Source organism: Humulus lupulus, chromosome 7 (assembly GCF_963169125.1).
Source record: "Humulus lupulus chromosome 7, drHumLupu1.1, whole genome shotgun sequence".
Lineage (NCBI taxonomy): Eukaryota > Viridiplantae > Streptophyta > Magnoliopsida > Rosales > Cannabaceae > Humulus > Humulus lupulus.
Genome location: NC_084799.1, coordinates 170,353,695 through 170,374,653, shown reverse-complemented (window position 1 = coordinate 170,374,653; position 20,959 = coordinate 170,353,695). Strand labels below are relative to the sequence as shown.

The 20,959-nt window shown below is 40.6% G+C and overlaps 1 long non-coding RNA gene across 1 annotated transcript; it reads left to right on the top strand.

Annotated features, from left to right (window-relative positions):
- Window positions 1-863: 863 nt before the first annotated feature.
- On the top strand, window positions 864-4,721 carry LOC133788806 (uncharacterized). Its single transcript, XR_009873386.1, has 3 exons — window positions 864-1,355; window positions 3,527-3,890; window positions 3,974-4,721. It is a non-coding gene; the product is annotated as an uncharacterized LOC133788806 (long non-coding RNA).
- The last annotated feature ends 16,238 nt before the right edge of the window (window positions 4,722-20,959 follow it).

Here is a 20,959-nt window from a genome sequence, read left to right as displayed (position 1 = left end):
TAGCTCTTGAACTGTCGTGTCATGTAAATTAAGACTTACATAAGATAACAGTTCTGGCGAGATTGTTGTAGAATGTCTACTTTTAACATAAGATTACATTTCTACGAAAACTGTTGTCTCATCCAATACAATTTTTTTTAATCAAGTACGGAAAATTTGTATTTTTTTAATATAATTTAATATATTATATAAATATATTCATAAAAAATTATTAATTAATAATTTGCAACATAGAATAGCTATTAGTTAAAAATGAGTTTTTTTAAAAATAAATTATTCAAATAATTGTCTAGTTTTTTAATAATTTGTAATATTAATTATTAATTCAATTAGTTATTATATATTTAATAAAAACAATATTTTTTTAATGAAAATTCATTAATGATACTTATTATGATGTTATAGTATTAATTTTCTGTTTTTTTCTTCTTTTAAAACTAATAACAATCATTAAAAAAAAGTTAATTAATATTAAAATAAAAACTTGTCAAAGTAGTAATTCATAATTTGTAATATTAAATTTGTTTTAGTTAAAAATAATTTATTTAAATAATGGATCTAATTTTTTAATAATATTTCATATTATATTAATAAATTATTTATTATATTTAAATATATTTTATATAAATATAAATATTTTTAATAGAAAAATCTTTCAACCGACACTACAATAACATATACTATATTTTTTTTGTCAAAATACATATGCTATATTTATTAAACTAATAAAAATTGGCTTATTCAAGTAGAAAAAACAACTACTTATTAAGTTTTTTTTTAAATGATTTTTAAAAATCTTGAAACTTTTTTTTTAAAAAAAAAGAATAATAAAATCCCTAACCTACTCTCCCAGTCTCTTTCTCTCTCTCTCGTTATTTCTCTTAGTCCCTCTCACATACACTCTCACTTTCTCTCTTGACAATAACAGAGAGGCATAGCTTTCTCTACCCCTCAGCAACAACAAAGAGCTTGGCTGTGATTCATGGAATTGTTGGGACTGGGCTTCACCCAGCCGCACACTTCATCTATCTCACCTTATTGGCTCTCTCTTTCTTTTTTCGGCGAGGTACGATGGCCGATACTCCTATCTTTGGGGCTCTTTATTTCTCTCGCAGCGAGGTGCGATTGGCGCTCTCCGAGGCTCTCTCTCGGTGAGGTGCGATTGGTGTGGGAGTTAGGCTACCACGGCAGCGAGGTTACACTCTTTCTCTCTTTCTCTTTCCGAGGCGTTCTCTCTATTGCTCTTTCTCTCTTTTTCTCTGTGATGGCAGGTGTGGCAATGGATTTTGTTCGGTGGAGTGAGTGAAGTTACCTTAGGCGTGGGTTTGTGGTGGCGGTGGCACTGGGCTTGCTAGGTATGCCTCCGTCTCTTTCTTTACTTCACTTTCTTGCTTTTTACTGATAGTGTATTCTTATAGAACTAATAGTGATTCTACTACTGCTTGTTTTGATTAGTCTCCCCTTTGTGTTAAATATATATATATATATGTTTATAGTTCCACGATTAAAAAAAGTTTAATGTTGTTAGTGTTCATGGGTTTATACACTTTTTGGAATCTACATTAATATTCATTGAACAACAATTAGTGCAAAGAATAACCATACAAGTACGAAAAGAATATGAAACTTTTCTATTAAGCATTGATATTAAAGAAAGGCACTCTAAAATTGATATAGGGTTCCTGACGGTGGCTTGTTGAAAATATCAAAACACTCACGTAGCTTTTGCATTCTTATATGATATAGCTTTTTGTAAAGATTTAACCCTTCGTTTTACTTTTGGACTGAATTTTGTTTTAGGCGTTAATTTTTTTTAATTGAGGGGATGTATGCTTTTTATATGTTGTAGGTATATATACACGAGCAACATCATCCTTGTTTTTCTTTTTCTTCTGTCTATTGGTCCTAGATTCTTACTTCCCCTTTGCTCTTCTCAAATATTCATGCATGATCCCTTGGGAGGTGAGAGATCAATAGACGACGATCTTCTCGCTTTGCTGTTTGAGGATCAAGAATAGCATTCTCTTTCTTTTTTAGAGCCTCCAACCTCACACCCAAACCCTACGACCAGTCCTCCTCACAATCCTTCAGAGAACCAACTGAATATGGGTCGTGTCAAACACATCGCTCATAGAAAAAGAAAAACCCACAAACTCTCCTACTAACCAGTCTGCGGCCTCTCCTACCAGCTAGCTTGCAGCTAATACCGAGGGTCCTTCAAATGATCCTCAACCCTTAAATTTTTCACCACCATATATCCAGCCCAAAACTTGTCCACGTGATGGCCCTCGAACAGAGGTAGTCTGGTACATCACTCTTCCTAACGTCATATCGACTAGGATGGTGGCCAAGTATCCCAAGAAGTACGGGCTTCCTGGGATTACTTTATACAAATCTACACCTGACCAGAGGGCAAACATGCTTGGAGGCGCCTACAGCGCCTGGTCGAGGTATCATAGAGAAGCGGGGGCAATCTTGCCCTTGCACGACTTTTTCCAGAGGGTGGCCAATTATTTTGAGGTCGCCCATTTCCAAACAACTCCCAATGGATATAGAGTACTCTCAACACTCTATATATTATACAACTACAAAAAATGGCCAATGCCTACCCCTCATTAGATTAACTATCTGTTCGATCTCAAGTCCAACCCCAATCAAACACAACACAGAGTTTTTCCATTTCTACCACCAGGAATCCGCCCGCACATTCCTGAGTGACATAACCTACAAGTCCAATGTAGGAAGGTACTTCCAAGAGTACTTCCTTACGACAGACTTGGTCGTAGACAACATGGCCTTCACACGAGGAGGTAAACTTTTTAATCTTCTTTCGACATTTATCTAGTCGCTTTGCATTTTTCCCTTGTTCTTAGTTAGCTTGCGTTGTTCTTAGGTCCATGGTATTGACCGGACCCCACTCCAGAAATGGAGATAAGAGCCACATCCCTGGCCATCATGACAAACATAGAAAAGAGCGTCAAAAAGCTAGTCACGGAGAGCAACCTGAGGCTGGTCGACCTTTTAGAACCTCACCAAGAAGTGAGGGAATCAACTGCGGGGAGTGCTACTGGAGACAGCACTAAAGCACAAGAAAATCTTGAGCAGCAATAGGATGTGTCACAGCCCCAAAGGCGTCGACCAACGGGAGTGACCATTTGAGAGCCCAACCCCAATACTCGACCGGCCAGCACCCCTTCCCAACATGGGAGGTGAAAACAAAAACTACCAGAATATGTTGGTCCTATACTCAAATCCTCTAACAAGAACGGTATAGATGTTTCACTCTTCGATAAACTGCCCATTTCTTATCATTTATTTGAAAGGGATGACAACTTTAAATTTACGACCAGTAGTTTTAGCTTGGACTTCTTTGAGGTAGATAGTGAGTGTACCAGTAGTTCCTTAAATAATATAGCGACCAGTAATTGTAGTTCGGGTATACTACTTAGAATTTTTTTTTAGTTTGTTTCCTTATCATGCAAAACTATTTCTTGACATAACTACTTGTTTGTTTTTGTTTTTGTAGTCATGCAATTTGACGACGCATTCGAAATCTATGCCTCTGGAGGTACACCAACGAGTGTGAAGAAGTCGAGCAGAAGAAATTCTGGAGAAGCCAGTGGGGAACCTTCAAGAAAAAGGGCTCGACTAGAGGACCCTCCAACTCTTATTCCTTCTAGAGAAACTACACCTCCCCTCCTTGCACTGGAGCTTCCACCAACCAGACGGGGGGATCTTTGGCAGCAGAATTGTTGAGCAATGCTTATAGCTCAACAAACGATAAACTGCAAAAACTAACCATGCACCGCCGCAGCCAGGAGGCCTTTTCCTGTCTCCCTTCGCTGAAACCCAGCTAGGTCCTTGCTCATGGGTTCAATGAAGTCCTTAGTGTAAGTTTCTTCTGCATTGTATTTTAGTCGAACAATATTTCATTTGATTAGCTCTGACAACTTCATTTTTCCACTATTTGCAGGGTATTGTGACCATGAACAACGGTTGGCGCCGTGCTAAGGAGGTCGATTTAAAGCATGTCGAGGAGATTAAGGCATGGGAGGCTAAGGTTAAGGCAGCTGAAGGCAAAGCTGTTGTTTTAACCTAGGAGCTGAAGAAAAGCCAAGAAGATCTGGCTAATGTTATTGCGGCTAAGGAAAAATTTAAGGAAGCCTCCGAGACCAACTATAAGGAGGCAGCCAAGCTACAAGAAGATCTGGAGGCTAGCATGAAGGAGGCCACTAGTCTGGAGGTCCGAGTTAAACTGCTAAAGGAGAAAAATTCCCAAAACTTGGAGAGGTTCTGAGGAGCCACCTTCAACTGCATTTACATGTCCTAGAAGAATAATCAAGATGCGAATTTTGATTACCTTCCTAAGGAGGCAAAACAGGCTGAACTTGCCAAGTGCGCTGCTTGCCTGGAAGAGGAAAGTGCCCAAGAATCTCCTGAAATCTCCTTGGCGATGGGCATAGATGGTGCCGAAGAAGAAGTTAGCCCTTCATTCGATCAACAACCTCAATAGGACCCCCCTTCAGCCGCATAATAAATATGTTTATTTATGTAACTAAAACACCTGAACAACTTGTTTGTGGTGTTGAGACAATTTGCTACCTATGGCAGTTTTATTTATATTTTAGTATTTTTAATTACATCCGAGCAACAATTGCTCATGGTGTAAAGACATTTCATTTTGATATTATAACAGTTGCACATTATTATTGCTATTATAACATCTGCTCGTATGACCAAACTTAGCATAACACTTTATTATGATTTTACAAAATTGACTAATTTTTTTGAAAAATACTCTAAGTGTTGTAGTATGCTTTCCCTTATTTTGCTCATGTGCTTACATATGTTTATGATATGCATATGCTTTTCTCAATTAGTATCTTATATGCCCCCCAAGTGATCGAGGAGTATAAGGTTCTCGGTCACTTGCCATTGACCAATACCTGTTCGAACATTACTGCTCGTGTACTTATAAACAATTAATGATAATATAGCAAAACAACACACGTAATGAGAAAATACTTATAAGAAATACAATAATTGGCAAGAATAATTGGCTATGCACAATTCCTTTTATTTCTCGTAATAAAATGGACAAGATTCGTGTCTGTACGAGTGATCAAAAATTGATCTTACACTTATAAGCGACCAGCCATCGAACTAGCTAACCCTTGTTCAAAAACTTGTACAAAGTAAATTTAATACAAGCCAAATCTTTAAAAAGAATTGTTCATTGATAATACTTGTGCAGGTGTTCTCCATTTTAATAGCGAGGAACGAGATCTCCATTTAAGCTAGCAAGTTTGTATGTGCCTCGTTGAAGGATTTCTTCAATTTGATACGACCCTTCCCAGTTTGGTTCGAGTACTCTAGCAGCCTGATCACGAGTGTTAAGAAAAAATCTTATAAGTACCAAATCTCCCACGTCAAACTTTATTTCACATACTTTAGAGTTAAAATATCGAGCGACCTTTTTTTGGTAAGCTGCAACTCGTAGTTGAGCCTGCTCGCGCCTTTCGTTGACCAAGTCCAAAGACTCCATTAATAACTGGTTATTCGTGCTATGGTCGTAGGTCAGCCTTCTATGCGATGGTGGATCTAACTTAACGGGTAACATGGCTTTATACTCATAGGCTAAGGAAAATGGCGTATGGCCTGTTGCTGTTCGGTGAGATGTCCTATACGACCAGAGTACTTCTAGCAATTGTTTCGGCCACGCTTCCTTTGCTTCTTTAAGCCTTTTTTTAGTGTGTCCTTCAGAGTTTTGTTAACAACTTCAACCTGTGCGTTGGCTTGTAGGTGGGTGACTGACAAAAAGCTCTTCGTGATACCATGCCGCTCCCAGAAATCGGTGAAAAGGTCGCTGGCAAATTGTGTGCCATTATCTGATACAATCTTTTTCAGCAAACCATCTCGGAATACAATATTTTTGACAAGGAAATCCAACACTTTCTTGGTCGTGATTGTTGCGAGTGGTTCAGCTTCAACCCACTTAGTAAAGTAGTCGACATAACTACTGCATACTTCACATTCCCTTTTCCTCGGGCAAAGATCTGATTAGGTCAATTCCCCAAACTGTGAATGGCCATGGGCTTTGCATGTAATGACCCGAATTTCCTATTAAGGCTAAGTGCCTTGATTACAGTGCCCAGAAGGCATAATGTGGTATACATGTTGAATTAATTGAATAAATGTGTGACTATGTGGCATGCATGATTTATATGATAATATGGATATAAATGCATGTTTATGTTTATTGAATATGCATGTGGGCCCATTCTTGATAATATGCATATTTGTAAATATTAGCCTGTTGCGGGTATAAATGTGTTTATATGTGCATAAATGATTAAGACCACATTATTATGTGGATATATTAGCAATATTCGGCTTGAGGCGTTCCTAGTGAGCGGATTAGAGGAATAGTCACAATGGGGTCCAATACCCGGCTCGGGGCGAGCCTAGGGGTATTTTGGGGACTTAGTGCGTATTTAGGATTTATTGGTTAGCGTGAAATTATTTGGTGATTGATTGGGCATGTCAGGATTAATTGAAAATTTATAAGACAATTCGAGTATTAGCGGGGAGGGTGCCTAATGACGTTTTTGCCCCCGGGGGCATTAGAAGATAAAGGGTGTACTAAGGGGAATTATAGTCTTTTTAGTAAGAAGATAGACTTGCCTTAGGATGTATTAGGCACTAGAAGCCTATAGACACAAGGAAACAAGGCAGAATCCCCCCTCTCTCCCCCTAGTCAGTTTGCTCCTCTCCCCTTGGTGTGCATTGAAGCAAGTAGGGTTCTTGGAGGATTGGTGCCAAAGGTTGAAGATTGGAATCTTGGGGACTGAGGAACTAGAGCTAGGATCACTGAAGGATTAACTCAGGGACATAGACTGCAGTAGGGGTAAGTGAATTTCCCTGTTCTTGATTGAATTCTAAGCTTGGTTTTGGTGTTCTTAAGTTCTAACTCTAGGTTTGGATTTTGGACTGTGATAGAGTTTTGGCTTCGCTATTAGTGTGGTTATATTGTTTATGGTGTTTGGGAATGTTTGAGAGGCTTAAATTTGGTTTTAGGTTAGGTCTAGGATGAATTTTGGAGGGTTTAGCTCGAAGAAAACACAGAAAGAAGCTGGGTTTTCTGGGTTTGCGGGGGTGTGCCGCAACCGTGTTCATGGGCGCTGCGACCCACATGACCCTAGGAGCCTGGGGGCTTTCTGTCTCATAGGCGTGCCACGACCCTCAAGGCCTGGTCGCGGCCCACATGCCTATAGGGGTTGGGGCTGGTGCCTCTGGCTAGGGGCGCGCTGCAACCCTCAGGGCTAGGTCACAGCCCGCATAGGCAGACTTAGCCAGAATAATTTTGTTAGCTTGGGAACATAAATCTAAACTCTCGGGATGAATTCTACTATCTGGTTTAGTAGAATTCGAGGTCCCGAAGGCTCGTATATTATCCTGAAGCTTTTCATTAGTTTAGGATTTTATTGGTTATCTATTATCGCATTGTGACTAGGTTATATCGCAAGGGCTCAGGATTAGAGATCGTGCTCGGGACTACCTTTTACTAGCTGCTCGGGAATTAAGGTAAGAAAACTGCACCCAAGTTGTGATTGGGGCTTAAACCCCTTATATGAATATATTATGAATATGAACATAGTTGTAGCTGAGAATATTTGGATGGGCATGCTTGTATACACTGCCATTGATTACTTGCTATGCATTGTGCATTTGTGATTATATCTATTTATAGGCCGGTCTAAGGGTGCCGGGGGCCGATAGCAAGCGTGCTGAATATAGCCTGGCCTAAGGGTGTCGGGGTCGGCTAAGAGACCAGGGGACTCGGCCTACGGGCTCCGGGCCTAGATATTATACCATAAACAAAAGTGTGGTTCACACTTCATCATTTCTATTGATTGATGAGTTTGGTTTACATATTTGGCTAAGTTGAATATTACGGTCGGTTGGTTATTTATATTCTATTATTAATTGAATATGATGATTTATGATTATTGACTTTATATTGTTGCCTAGTTGTGCATATTGGTTTAAGTTTTCTTACCATGCCTTGGCTCACGGGTGCTACGTGGTGCAGGTAATGGAAAGGGATAACGGAACCTATCATGAGTTGGAGAGCTTCTGGGGCGGTGTGTATATGCAGCTTGCTCGATTGCCATGGCCGAGATAGCTTGGTAGGAACTAGGGTTTAACCCTGTTTTGCCGCTTAGGACGACTAAGTTGTATTCTATTTGTCTTTTATAAGTTTGTAAACTGATTTTGGGTTCATGTGTGTAAACTTAATATGATAATGAAAATAACCATTTTGTTGACCAAATCTTTTAATACTTGACCTTGACTTAGTTTTTAATTACACATTTAAGTTCAAATGACTTGCTTAGCGAGTTAAGCACTATTTCAAACAAACAGTGTAACAGTCTTGGTTAACTAGGGTGTTACAACTTGGTATTAGAGCGGTCTAGGTTTAAGGGTTACTGAAGACTGGCTGCGCGTGTACACTCCCCGTTAAAGATAAGCTCAACTCACAGTTAGGTATCTAATGACATGATTATGTGGTTAATTATTTAAATTGAACCTATGTGCCTTATTTACATGCTAGTATATCGAACGTGATGTGTATGAATGTATTTGGTTGAAATGGGATTTGATAGTTTATGCATGAACAATGTATATTTGTATTTTGATATGTGTATTGTGTGTGTGTGGTTATTGTGATTGTTTGGACCTGCCCATGTGATAATTCTGGATATGAATATTAGGGCTGTGGGGTTAAGTCATTGACTGCGGAGTGATTCAGAAAGTATGTATTTGAAATAGTTAACTAGACCTGGTATCGTTAGTATAGGGGTTGCAGATGATAGTTAGGGTCAAACCCTCCATCTGCCCCTAGAATTTGCAACAGATGTTCGCTGGTATGCAAGCAAGACTGCCATATCAAAGTGAGGAGATTAGATGGCTGAGACAGCAGGTTCCGTCGGGGAAACGCTGCTTCGTATATCTTGACAGTAATGGCACCAGTGTTGGTTCAACCTGAGGGTGGAAATAGATAAGAGTTATCATATGAAAGACTCTAGAAGCATTATCCTCCAGTTTCTGAGGAAGGTTTGGGTCTGTTCAGAACTGATAAGTAGATGGGCGTGAATAGCTCCATCCTTGATGATATGAGAGTGGTAGGCCATGATAGAGTGGTTGTGCCACGCGTATGAGGCGAAATGATGCCCGAACGTGATGGGAAGTAGTACCCTAGACCCAGTATGTTGATAAGATGGGTTGGACAAATCCGCTATTGATTTGGTGCCATCGGTTGTGGCCCGGAAGGAATGATTCTTTTGAGGACTGAACTTTGGAATGACCCAGAGTGTTGGGGTCGCTCTAGTGCACGAGACTTCTATTTATGCTCGGGCAGTAGGGAGGGCCCTATTATAGAAGATGCAAGAGATGAGATATGGTTTGAGAGTGTCGTAGGGCAGGAAGTTTAGAGAATGATATCCCCATTTGTGAAATTAGATAGAGGGGTAGATGCCAAGTGAATAGAAAAGAAAAACCCTTGATAGTTCTACTACTCCTGGTCCTGACAGGAGGGGGTATAGTTTACAGGATGGCTGTCAAGGCGGCAGTGAGGTCTGGTGAAGTTATTTAGTATGCGCCAGGTGCGGGAGACGCCATATGGGAGGACGCCAAGTGAAGGCATGTATCTATTTGGAACGAATGGGCTTGTCAGGAAGGATTGCCCGAAATCAAAGTTGGAAGAACCAAGGTATAGATTACTCAACCCCAGTTTGAGGGTCCGCCTTGGTACAATTAGAGCCCGAGGCTAGTCTCTCAAAGGCAATTGGTTGGCTCTTTAGTTCATGTTTCTTGTTATATGGAGCTAAGTGAGTTCGGTGCTATGTATCCCCTAGAAGAGACATAGATTTGCAGCACATACCTTATTATAACGCCCCACGTCACTATGGGTGCTGTCTGGAATGACGACTGGCCTTACAAACCAACACGAGTCTTTCCAGCGTGCTTTGTCCTCACTCGCACGCTTCCTGGGAAAACTTCCCACGAGGTCACCCATCTTGAGATTACTCCAGGTCAAGCACGCTTAACTTTGAAGTTCTCAAGTGATGGGCTACCGAAAAGAAGATGCGTCTTGTTGATATAGGTATTACCCATCAATCCATTTAAGCCCTCTTCAACTGCGTAGTACCATACCTACACAGTCTTAGAATCATCATACTTGACCTTCCCCAAGCGATGTGGGATTGCACAACTTTTTACTCGGTCTTTCCCCCTACAGATCACGGGATACTAACTGTCACAATCACCCCCCTTAGGAGTTTGATGTCCCCGTCGGCCACACTTCCGGCTGGGTCAAGGCTCTGATACCATTTGTAATACCCCATGTCACCATCGATGCTTCCTGGAATGAAGATTGGCCCTACAAACCAACACGAGTCTTTCTAGTGTGCTTTGTCCTCACTCGTACACTTCTTGGGAAAACTTCCCAGGAGGTCACCCATCTTGAGATTACTCCAGGTCAAGCACGCTTAACTTTGGAGTTCTCAAGTGATGGGCTATCGAAAAGAAGATGCATCTTGTTAGCATAGGTAGTACCCAACAATCCATTTAAGCCATCTTCAAATGTGTAGTCCTATACCTACACAATCTTAGAATCATCACACTTGACCTTTGTAATGCCCTGGATAGCCAAGACCGCTACACGGTGTATTTACAAAGGTGCAGAACTTGCTAATCAAGTCATTTAGTTAAAAATGTGTCACTGAAACCATCAATGTGCTAGGGTTAAAATGGGTTTGGTCTCAAAAAGGTACATTTCATAAAATTAAACAATTTACATATGGGATCCCAAAAAGGAACAGCGTACAAAAGTCAGTTTACAAAATTTCCAAATTTTAAACAATCATTAGCCACTCTAAGGCAAAACAGACGTTTTTGATTCTCCTGTTCCTGTCTCACTCTCAATCGTGGCGGCTGAGCAGCTGTTCATGTACATTCTGCTCTCAGAGCTCTCCAAATCAGGGCAGATCAAGCTTGCCCTTGCCTTTACCTGCACCACGTAGCACCCGTGAGCCAAGGCCCAGCAAGAAAACATATCACATTACATAACAAGCCATAGCAATGTTTGGATACCCCTTTAAGCACGTTCATACACTTAACATACCACAACATTCACAAAGCATAGAGATTCAACCAAAGATTCAACTAATCATCACCCAACTATTCAACATAATAATCCACCAAACAATAATAGCAAACAAATCATATAATAGTCAGGGTCGACACCTTAGGTCACACCCTCTGTTTACCCCATTGACTCCGGCTCGCTTAAACCGAGCTCAGTGTATAACAAGCTGTCCTCAGCTACCAGTGGCCGAGCCGTGCCCTATGCGCTAGTGTAAACTTCGGCACTCTTAGGCCGTTGGTTTACTGTTCACATGGCATAATACCATCCTTTACAAAGCATACAAAATAGGGAACCCTTAGTCCCATTATAATTCAACAACCGGGTGCAGTTTTCTTACCTTTAATTTCCAAGTTCACTGATTACGAGCAACGCCTCTCGAGCACGATCCGTTTCTTGAGCCCTAGCTTAATACCTAGTCACAACCAAGATAGGGAGTACCATTAATAATCGCGTTAATATTTCCGGATGGAGTTCTATCTTTCGGGACATCGAATTCCACCAAACACGGTGGTGGAATCGATCCCGAGCACCCTAGGTTAGGTTCCCGCTCTTAAAACCTCCAAAAGTTCAAAGATTCCCATAAGGGCTGCGGCCCTTGAAACATAGCCGCGGCCCACCCCTGCAATAGAGGCTAAGCCTCTTTGAAGACAGACACGCGCTGCGACCCTGCCTTTAGGCGCCGCAGCGTTTACCCACTGCAGAGCCTCCTTGGCTCTTCCTTGCTTCGTAAGGCCGCAGCGCTCTAGAACAGAGTCGCGGCCCAACACTTCGTGCCCAGAAAATCCACCATTTCTAACATCCTAACCTTATTCAAAACCACCCCAAAGCACCCTAATTCCAAAACCCATTAACCACAAGACTTTTAACATGATTCTAACAGCATAATCCAACATAAATCCAGCTTAAAAACTCATTAGAATCCCATTTTGATTTCTGAAATCCAGCAACTTAAAAACTCAAAACCAGCCATGCAAACTTAGAATCTAAGCTCTAGACTACGAATTGAAGCTTACCTCCTTTGATGAACCACTTCCTTAACAGATTCTTGAGCTAAAATCCAAGCTTCTCAGCTTTAATTCAATCCTTAACAGCAGAACCATAAACACTTTTAATACTCAGCCAAAACTCAGAATTCTAATGCTTAAGAATGAAATTCAATTCTTACCTTGATCCTGGTTGAGTGTTCCTTGGTTATAACTAAGCTAATCCCTCACAAATTCAGCACAAAACACAGAATTCCAGCTGATTCACCTTAGGTTTCTATAGCCTTCTTGAGAGAGAAAAGAGAAGAGAGGGGAAGAAATGTTAAAGGGTCGGTTTGGGTTTTTGTTCCACTGACTTCTATTTTACTTAGTCTAATCTTAGTTAATTAAATCAATACCGAGGCTCGGGGTACCGAAAATGTCCCTGAGGGCAAAATGGTAAAATTCCCCAATATTCCCACCTAGGCTTCCTAACCTAAAATATATCTCCATATATTTATTTCCATAACCCGATAACTCAGATAATCATCTAATACCCGAATTACCCCTTGACTTGCCCCAAGTCAAACATTAAACCCCGTTGTGACTTTCCCACTAACTAGCTTCCTAGGATCGCCTCGAGTCACACGTTGCAGGCTTACCCACATAATAATGTGGTTCTCAAAAATATAACATACAACCACATTTACATTCATATAGCCATACAAACATGTTTATCATATAATCACACGTTAATTTAATAATTTCCACACATAAACCAATTATGCCCTCCCGGCACACTAACCAAGGCCCTTAAGCCATATTAGTGATTTTGGGTCGTTATAACCTTCCCCAGGCGGTGTGGGATTGCACAGCTTTTACCCGGTATTTCCCCTGCAAATCACGGGATTCTGACTGTCACACTTATGGTTGTCACGCCATGGGGTGTGGGATTTTAGTGTCTGTCGGGAAAATTGGTAACTTCCTGGAGAAGGGTTAGAGTGTTATTGATAAAAGGTTTACGGTGGAGTTATTTGAGCTCGTCATATGAGGATTTTGATATGATCCTGAGTATGGATTAATCTATTAAATAAGGGACAACCATGGATTGCAAGAGATGATGGTGACATTTGGATTTAAAAGGAAAGGACCCGGTTGCGTCTACGGGATGCCTAGATATTGTGGTTGGTACCATTTGGAATATATCAGTTAGACATAATGAAAACTGGATCGACCAGTAAGGTTTCAGATGGGTGCACAAAGAATTGTTGAGTACGCTATGGGATTGAGGTAAGTATAGAATCGGTATCAGGGATATTCTGAAGAATGATATTAGCCCAGCATAAAGAATTAATGGTTCAATTGAAGAAGTGTTTGATTTGAGGATTGATCAGACGAAGCATCTCATCTTGGGACACGTTGACAACACTAGTTAAGAATGAAGGGTTCAATTGCCCAGTTGCAAGATAGGACAATGTTCTTAGGAATTGACCTTCGGTCTAGTTATTACCAGCTGTGAATCAAGGAAAGAGACATGTTAGGAATTACTTCTTGCACCGAGTAGGATGTGATAGGTTTTTCAATGAAGGATCTTAACTGGCCAATGCTTCAACAACACAGGTAAGTTCGACAACCAGGGAGTATAGGAATGACATGGACAAGCCATATTAAGATTGATTAGGGATGTTTCGGTCCACTCCTAGCTAGAAGCAGAACACGAATGACCACTTCATTGATAATACCAAGACTAAGGAAGCAGGGTTACAGGTAAGGTTCCAGAGGGAGTAAGCTCCAATTTCTCTAAGGATATTTAAGGTCACGTTATGGGAAGTGATGGGATTATGTATGAAGGAATTTAGTTAGAAGCCACAAAGAAATTACTGAAGAACAACTGAGGGGTGAGAAGTATAGTGAGACCAGTAAGACACGTCAGCTACTACTTGAAGCATTTTCGAAGACAGCCATACCCAAGATTGAGGTAACATAAGAACCTAAAGTTTGTCTGAATGGATAGTTTCGTACCTAATTTTCAGAAGATAGAATAAGGGCTAGTTAACACACTATGGTATCAGAATGTGTATGCGGTGGACTGATACAGAAGGACGACATGATGAATACTCTCCTTGCTAAGTACATGAAACTATAGGGTGGTGCATTGAAGACTAGGGTGCGCCCATGTACAGACTCAAAATAATGGTTAACTGTGCTTCACTATAGATGAAGGGATAAGAACACAAATGTTCTACATGGGGCATTAGGTTGACGGTAATGCTAGATAGCCATGGTTATTGTAATGCCCCAGATTCCCTAATATGGTTTAATGGCCGGATTAGTAGGCCGGGAGGGCCATAATTGTTTAATTATGCCATTAAATGTATTTATGCATGTTTATGAGAATTATACTATAATATGACGTTAAAAGCATGCATGTGGGTCCACATTTTGTTTACAGGGGTGTTTTGGTAATTTGGCCCGTTGAGGGCATAATTGTATATGTGTTTGCATGTCAATGATATATTGTGAGGGTACATTATAATGTGGATTGGTTTGAGTATTTCGGCATGAGACGATCTTTAAATGTGATTTATCGGTTTGGTCATAACAGGTTTGAGCTCGGGGCTCGGGGTGAGTCTCAGGGTGTTTTTAATGATTAGAGCGTTACCAGGGATAATAGGGTAACAGGATATGAATTATTGATGTTTGAGAATATTGAGATTAGCGGGAATTGGGAAGCGTTAATTATGATTAACGGGATAAGTGGAAAGTACCAATTTTACCCTTGAAATGGTTTTAGAGGCTTTAAGTGACTTAAGGGTATTTTGGTCATTTGGGGTTTGGATTTATATGACTTTGGAGGGCTGTAGAAAGAACAGAGCAAAAACAGAGTTGTCTTCTTCCTTCCCGTACACCAATCTTCACCATTTCCTTCTTTGAAGTTTTGAGCTCTAAGTGGGTTTCAAGCTAGGAAAAACCAAGGACTGGGTTTGTGGACTTGGTTCAACCATTGAAGGAGGTTAAAATCTAGTTTTGAGGTGAGTTCTAGTCATTGATTTCAGGTTGTGCTCTGTTTTTCCTTTAGTTTTTTTCAGCTTATGATTCTTGTTGAAAGTTTGGATTTGAAGAGGTTTTGAATGAAGTTTAGCTTGGGTTTTGATGAGGGTGAGTTATGGGTGATGTTTAGAGGTTAAATTGAGTGTTTGGAGAAGGTTTGGAGCTAGTGAGAGGGCTTGATTCCAAGGGAAAGCGCAGGGGAAAGTTTGGAGGTGCGTGCTGTCATTTTGGCTGGTCTGGGCTGGGCGCTGCGGCATGGCTGTGGTGCGCTGCGACCTTTGGCATCTGGCAGAGAGGGCAGCCTCTGTTAGAGGGGCGCGCCGCGACCCTTAAGGTCATTTTGGCCAAAATGGAGCTTTTAGCTTGGGGATTCAAACCTTAAGCCTCGGGGTTGAACCTAGTACTCGGTTGAGTAGTGTTTGATGTCTCGGAGGCTAGGTTTTGGTTTGGGAACCCTCTGTTATCATTTTTATTGATGAATCCTATATTTTGGTTATGACCAGGTGACCGTCAAGGAATTTAAAGATTGATCGTTCTCAGGGGTCGTTCTTATAATAACTTTCACTCGAACCAGAGGTAAGAAAATAGTGTATGAATACAGTTGCACCCTGTATAGGTATATGACATGCATGGTTTGTTATTGAAGCATGTTGGTTGATATATGTGGACATGGATTGCATATTAAATGCTAGTGAACGCTGATTACTTGTTTATGGCACTGACTAGTCAGGGACCGACCCTAAAGTCGATGAACATGCATTGAATGGCTCTATGGCATTAATGCTGGACCGACCCTAAGGTCGATGAACTTATAAGCGCTTGCCTGGTCTAAGACCAGATGTTTATAGCCAAGGCATATGGCCCCGGTGACTGTTTGTCACATGGCTAGGGGACGCTGTCCATAGTTACGACTCTAGAGTCGGGAGGAAGGTTATGTTGGTGACCAATCACCATGCACCTATCCTGATCAAACTTATGAAAGAATCACCTATCAGTTAAGCCATGGTGACCCTATCATCACATGGCTAGAGGGAGCTGTACCCACTTTTGTGACTTTTGGCTATTGTCACCTATCTGTTTTGGACTGTTAGTCCTGAATGATTATTATGGTCATTGTTGATATTATATCATGCTTTATTGTGTTTTCTTGCTGGGCCTTGGCTCATGGGTGCTACGTGGTGCAGGTAAAGGGAAAGAGAAGCTCACCCAACCTTGAGTGGAGAGCTTAGGTGGTGTTGTGTACATATGCGACCGCTTGACCACCACGGCCAAGGAGTTCTCAGAGGAACTAGGGGTTTACCCTATTTTTGCCGCTTAGGTCGGTGGAGTTTGTAAATTTGAAACAGTAGCGACCACTTGTGTTATAAACATCTTGTAAACGTTTTTAATGGCTCATGAGCAGTTTATATACTTAATGCAAAACATCCTTTCCTTTTTACTAGTTTTTCACCTTAACCTGATAATTACACTTAGATCACATTTTTAACCAAATGACTTGGGTAGCGAGTCAAATTTCTGGTTCACCGTAACTGTTCTGGGGTAGCCAGGGCGTTACAGTTAGGGTGCGGTGATGGCACCTATGGATTAGTAGTGCATGCACTAGTATAAAGAATTAAAGTGTCTGGTCACTCATAGAGGAGTAACCATGGGTGTAACGACCCAAAATCACTAATAAGGCTTAAGGGCCTTGATTAGTGTGCTAGGAGGGCATAAATGAGATTAGAGTGAATAGTATTTATTTGAATGAGATATTATGTGATTGATAGTGCTTAAATGATATTATATGATAATTGATGATATTATGTGATAATATGAAATAGATATGTTGTATATGTGAGAACCACATTATTATGTAGATAACTCTGTAGCTGGCGACTTGAGGCGATCCTAGGGCTAGATAGCGAGAAAAATCACAACGGGGCATTATAATTGACTTTGGACAAGTCAGGGATATTTTAGGTAACGGGTAGTGATTTAGACTATCGGGTGATGGAAATAAATAATTGGAGATATATTTGAGGTTAGGATGTTTAGGTAGGATTATTGGGGGATTTTACTGTTTTGCCCTCGGGGACGTTTCTGACACCCCGAGCTTTGGGATTAGTCTAATAACCTAAGGATATACTTGGAAAGATTTAGAAAATACTAGACACAGAAATTAAACTGACCCTTTCTCAGCTCTTTCTCTCTCTTCTCTCTCCTAAGGAAGAACAACACTGAAATTTGAGGAGGAATTACTGGAATCAAGTTGAATCTTTGAGGAATTAAAGGGTTGAATTAGAGGTTGAGCTAATCAAGGACTGAATTAGAGCCAAGGTAAGCATTGATTTTCGTTCTGTGGTTAGGAACTTTAAGAAAAATGGCTGAGTTTTTGATAGTTGTGATTTTGATATTTAAGGTGGAGTTTGAGGCTTGAAACTCTGAAGATAGGCCAGGGGGTCCTTGGAGAAACGATTCTACAACTGAGGTAAGGTTCAATTCAAAGTTTGATGGTTGAATTTTAGATTTTCCATGGCTGGGTTTTGTGTTTTTAAGTTAGGAAGTTTCAGTAATTGAAATGGGTCTTTGATAGGTTTCTAGCCTAGGATTCAGCTAGGTTGAGTTGTTGGAATCTTGTGGGAAGTCTTTGGATACTTGAGTTGTGGATTTGGGGTGGTTTTGAGTGAGTTTGCATGAGGTTTGGGAGTTAAAAATGGTGGTTTTTCTGGGTTTGAAGGGGTCGGGCCGCGACATAGTTCTTGGTGAGCCGCGACCCTTGGAAGTTGAGTTGTGCTGAGGAAGGAGGGTGGGCCGCGGCATGGCCTAAGGAATGCCGCGGCCCTTACCTGTTTTTGTGCCTATGGAGGGCTCTGTCTGGGGCCATGCTGCGACATGGATGGCCTATGCCGGGGCCCTTAAGGGATTTTGGGATTTTGAGATTTTAGGCTTGAGAATTTAACCTAGGGTGCTCGGGATTGAACCTTTTACCATATTTGGTGAAGTTCAATGTTCCGAGGACTAGAACTTGGTTTAGAAACTCATTTAAGATTGTTAATGGTATCCTTCATCATGGTTGTGGCTAGGTGCTAAGCTAGGGCTCGGGGATCGGATCGCGCTCAAGGAGTATCACCCGTAACTAATTCATCTAGAAGCCAAAGGTAAGAAAACTACACCCGGTTGAATATTTGAATGGGACTAAGGGCTCCCTGATATATATGATTGAAAGAATGGTATTATGCCATGTAAATTGTAAACCAACGGCCTAAGTGTGCCACGGTTAACTTGGGAAATTGACACGGCTCGGACACTGGTATCCGAGGACAGCTTATTATGCACTGAGCTCGGTTTAAGCGGACCGGAGTCAGTGGGTTAAATAGAGGACGCGAGCTAAGGTGTCGGCCCTAGTATTTGTGTTAGTTGATTGTTATATTTGGCAATGATTGTGATTAGTGAGATTGTTAAATATTCTAAGTATAGATGAGGTTACTTGTACCTTGAAGTATGCTTATATGCTATGGATTGAATACTTGAACATGCTTATTAGAATATTTGTTTGATAATATTGTATATGCTGTGTATGTTGTTTTCTTGCTGGGCCTTGGCTCACGGGTGCTGCATGGTGCAGGTACAGGCAAGAGCAAGATTGGTCAACCTTGATTGGAGAGCTCTGCAGGGTGAATGTACATGTCAGGCCGCTCAATCACCATGGTTGAGGAGATTAAGGGACGAGAGGACCAGAACCTTGTATTTTGCCTTAGTATGGCTAATGTTTACTCTTAACTATTGAATTTTGTAAACCAACTTTAAAACATTGTACTTTTTGGGATCCCTTCTGTAAAGTTGTTTATAGTCTATAAAATGTTTCTTTTGCGGCCAAAATGTCTTTTAGCCCTAGAACACTTTAGCTAATGACACGTTTTGAATAAACGACTCGATTAGCAAGTCTCACACCTTTATAAACACACAGTGTAGCGGTCTTGGCTATCCAGGGCGTTACAATGGGACTAAGGCCCTAGTGGGAATTAAGGGATGATTTACATTGGAAATCCTTTATTGCATAGAGGAAATAATGTGGAGACTGACATCTTCAATTGGAAAGGTCTGTGTCATTTGGATAGGTTGCCACATATTACAATAAAGTCAGACAAAGTAGCAACCAAGATTAGTATGGAACTTGCAGTTGATAGTTGGCAGATATACTTCTATGAACAATGAAATTTAGAGAGAAGCTCTTGTAGAAATGGTTCAGAATCCTACTATTTTAGTATGAATGGGTTAGGATATGAGGATCAGATGAGTGATCTGATGGAAGCTGGCAGTGAGGAAGAGATTCTAGATGAGTCTTGTACTACCACCTTATGATTGTTGTATCTAGGAGATTCGAATGGATGTTAAGATGTAAAATTTGTGTATTGGAAGGAAAAATAGTATAATTGTGGACCATAAGGGTGGATTGCATTAGACTGCTGGTAAGATGAGTGGATACAAAAAGTTATGATTCAACAGACTGGATTAACACACATCAATTTGTGTGAATGGGTATCACAATAATGCGTATGGACGAAGGGAGACCGTATGTCTCCGTGGGGCACTGAAGTCGATGGTGTCGGATTGAGACCCAGTATTTTCTAGGTTCTGGAATAAGGGGCAATACGTATATGGTTGAGGCTTACAATTATTGGTTACCTTCAGATAGACTGATAGTCTGAAGGAATGATTCACTCTTTAAGAATTGTACATTGAATGTGTAAGTGTTTGGGGGCATTGAGATAAGTACGATCCCTTGATTGAATAGTCACGGGGATGGAAGCTGATCAACGACTAGGGTGACTCTGAATAAGATATATTGAGATAAGGGGCGAGAAGTACTTGTTCCAAGTAATGAAATGAGAGATAGGAAGTATGGTGGTTCAGAATTGGTCCAAAGGACCAATGAAGTTATTAGGATTGTTAGGACAAAGGTGTCTGTCTATTTAAAAAGGACATAAGAGTTTGCAAATTTTAAGAATGGGAACACGGAGTTCTAGGATAGGAGACTTTGTGCTTCTCCGAGTGTTGTGGACTAGAAAGGATAAGATATTTTGGGAAAGAAAGAGGAGTTTTGACTCCCGAGTTTAGCCTTACCCTAGTATGGGAGGTGGCTCATAAAGTGTTACTGGTACCAATGTCAAGGAAAGAAGTGTAAGATATTACCGCTGATGGGGTGAGGAGACCCTAGGATTTCAGTGGGATTTACTAAGCAAGGAAAAGCTAATGGAATTTGTGATAAATAAGATAAAGTCTTATAGAATAAGACTGTCACTCTAGTGAGACTGTTAGTAAGGGATAAAAAGGTATAGGACTAGACTCTGTGGCTATAGTCAGATTTGCGGGATTGGTATCCCAAGATGATTGAATAAATTTCGAGGACAAAATTTCAATAAGGAGGGGATAGTTGTAACGACCCGAATTTACTATTAAGGCTAAGTGCCTGGAGGGCATAATGTGGTATACATGTTGAATTAGTTGAATAAATGTGTGACTATGTGGCATACATGATTTATATGATAATATGGATTTAAATGCATGTTTATGTGTATTGAATATGCATGTGGGCCCATTCTTGATAATAAGGGCATATTTGTAATATTGGCCCGTTGTAGACATAAATGTGATTATACGTGCATAAATGATTGAAACCACATCATTATGTGGATATATTAGCAATATTCGGTTCGAGGCAATCCTAGTGAGCGGATTAGCAGAATAGTCACAACGG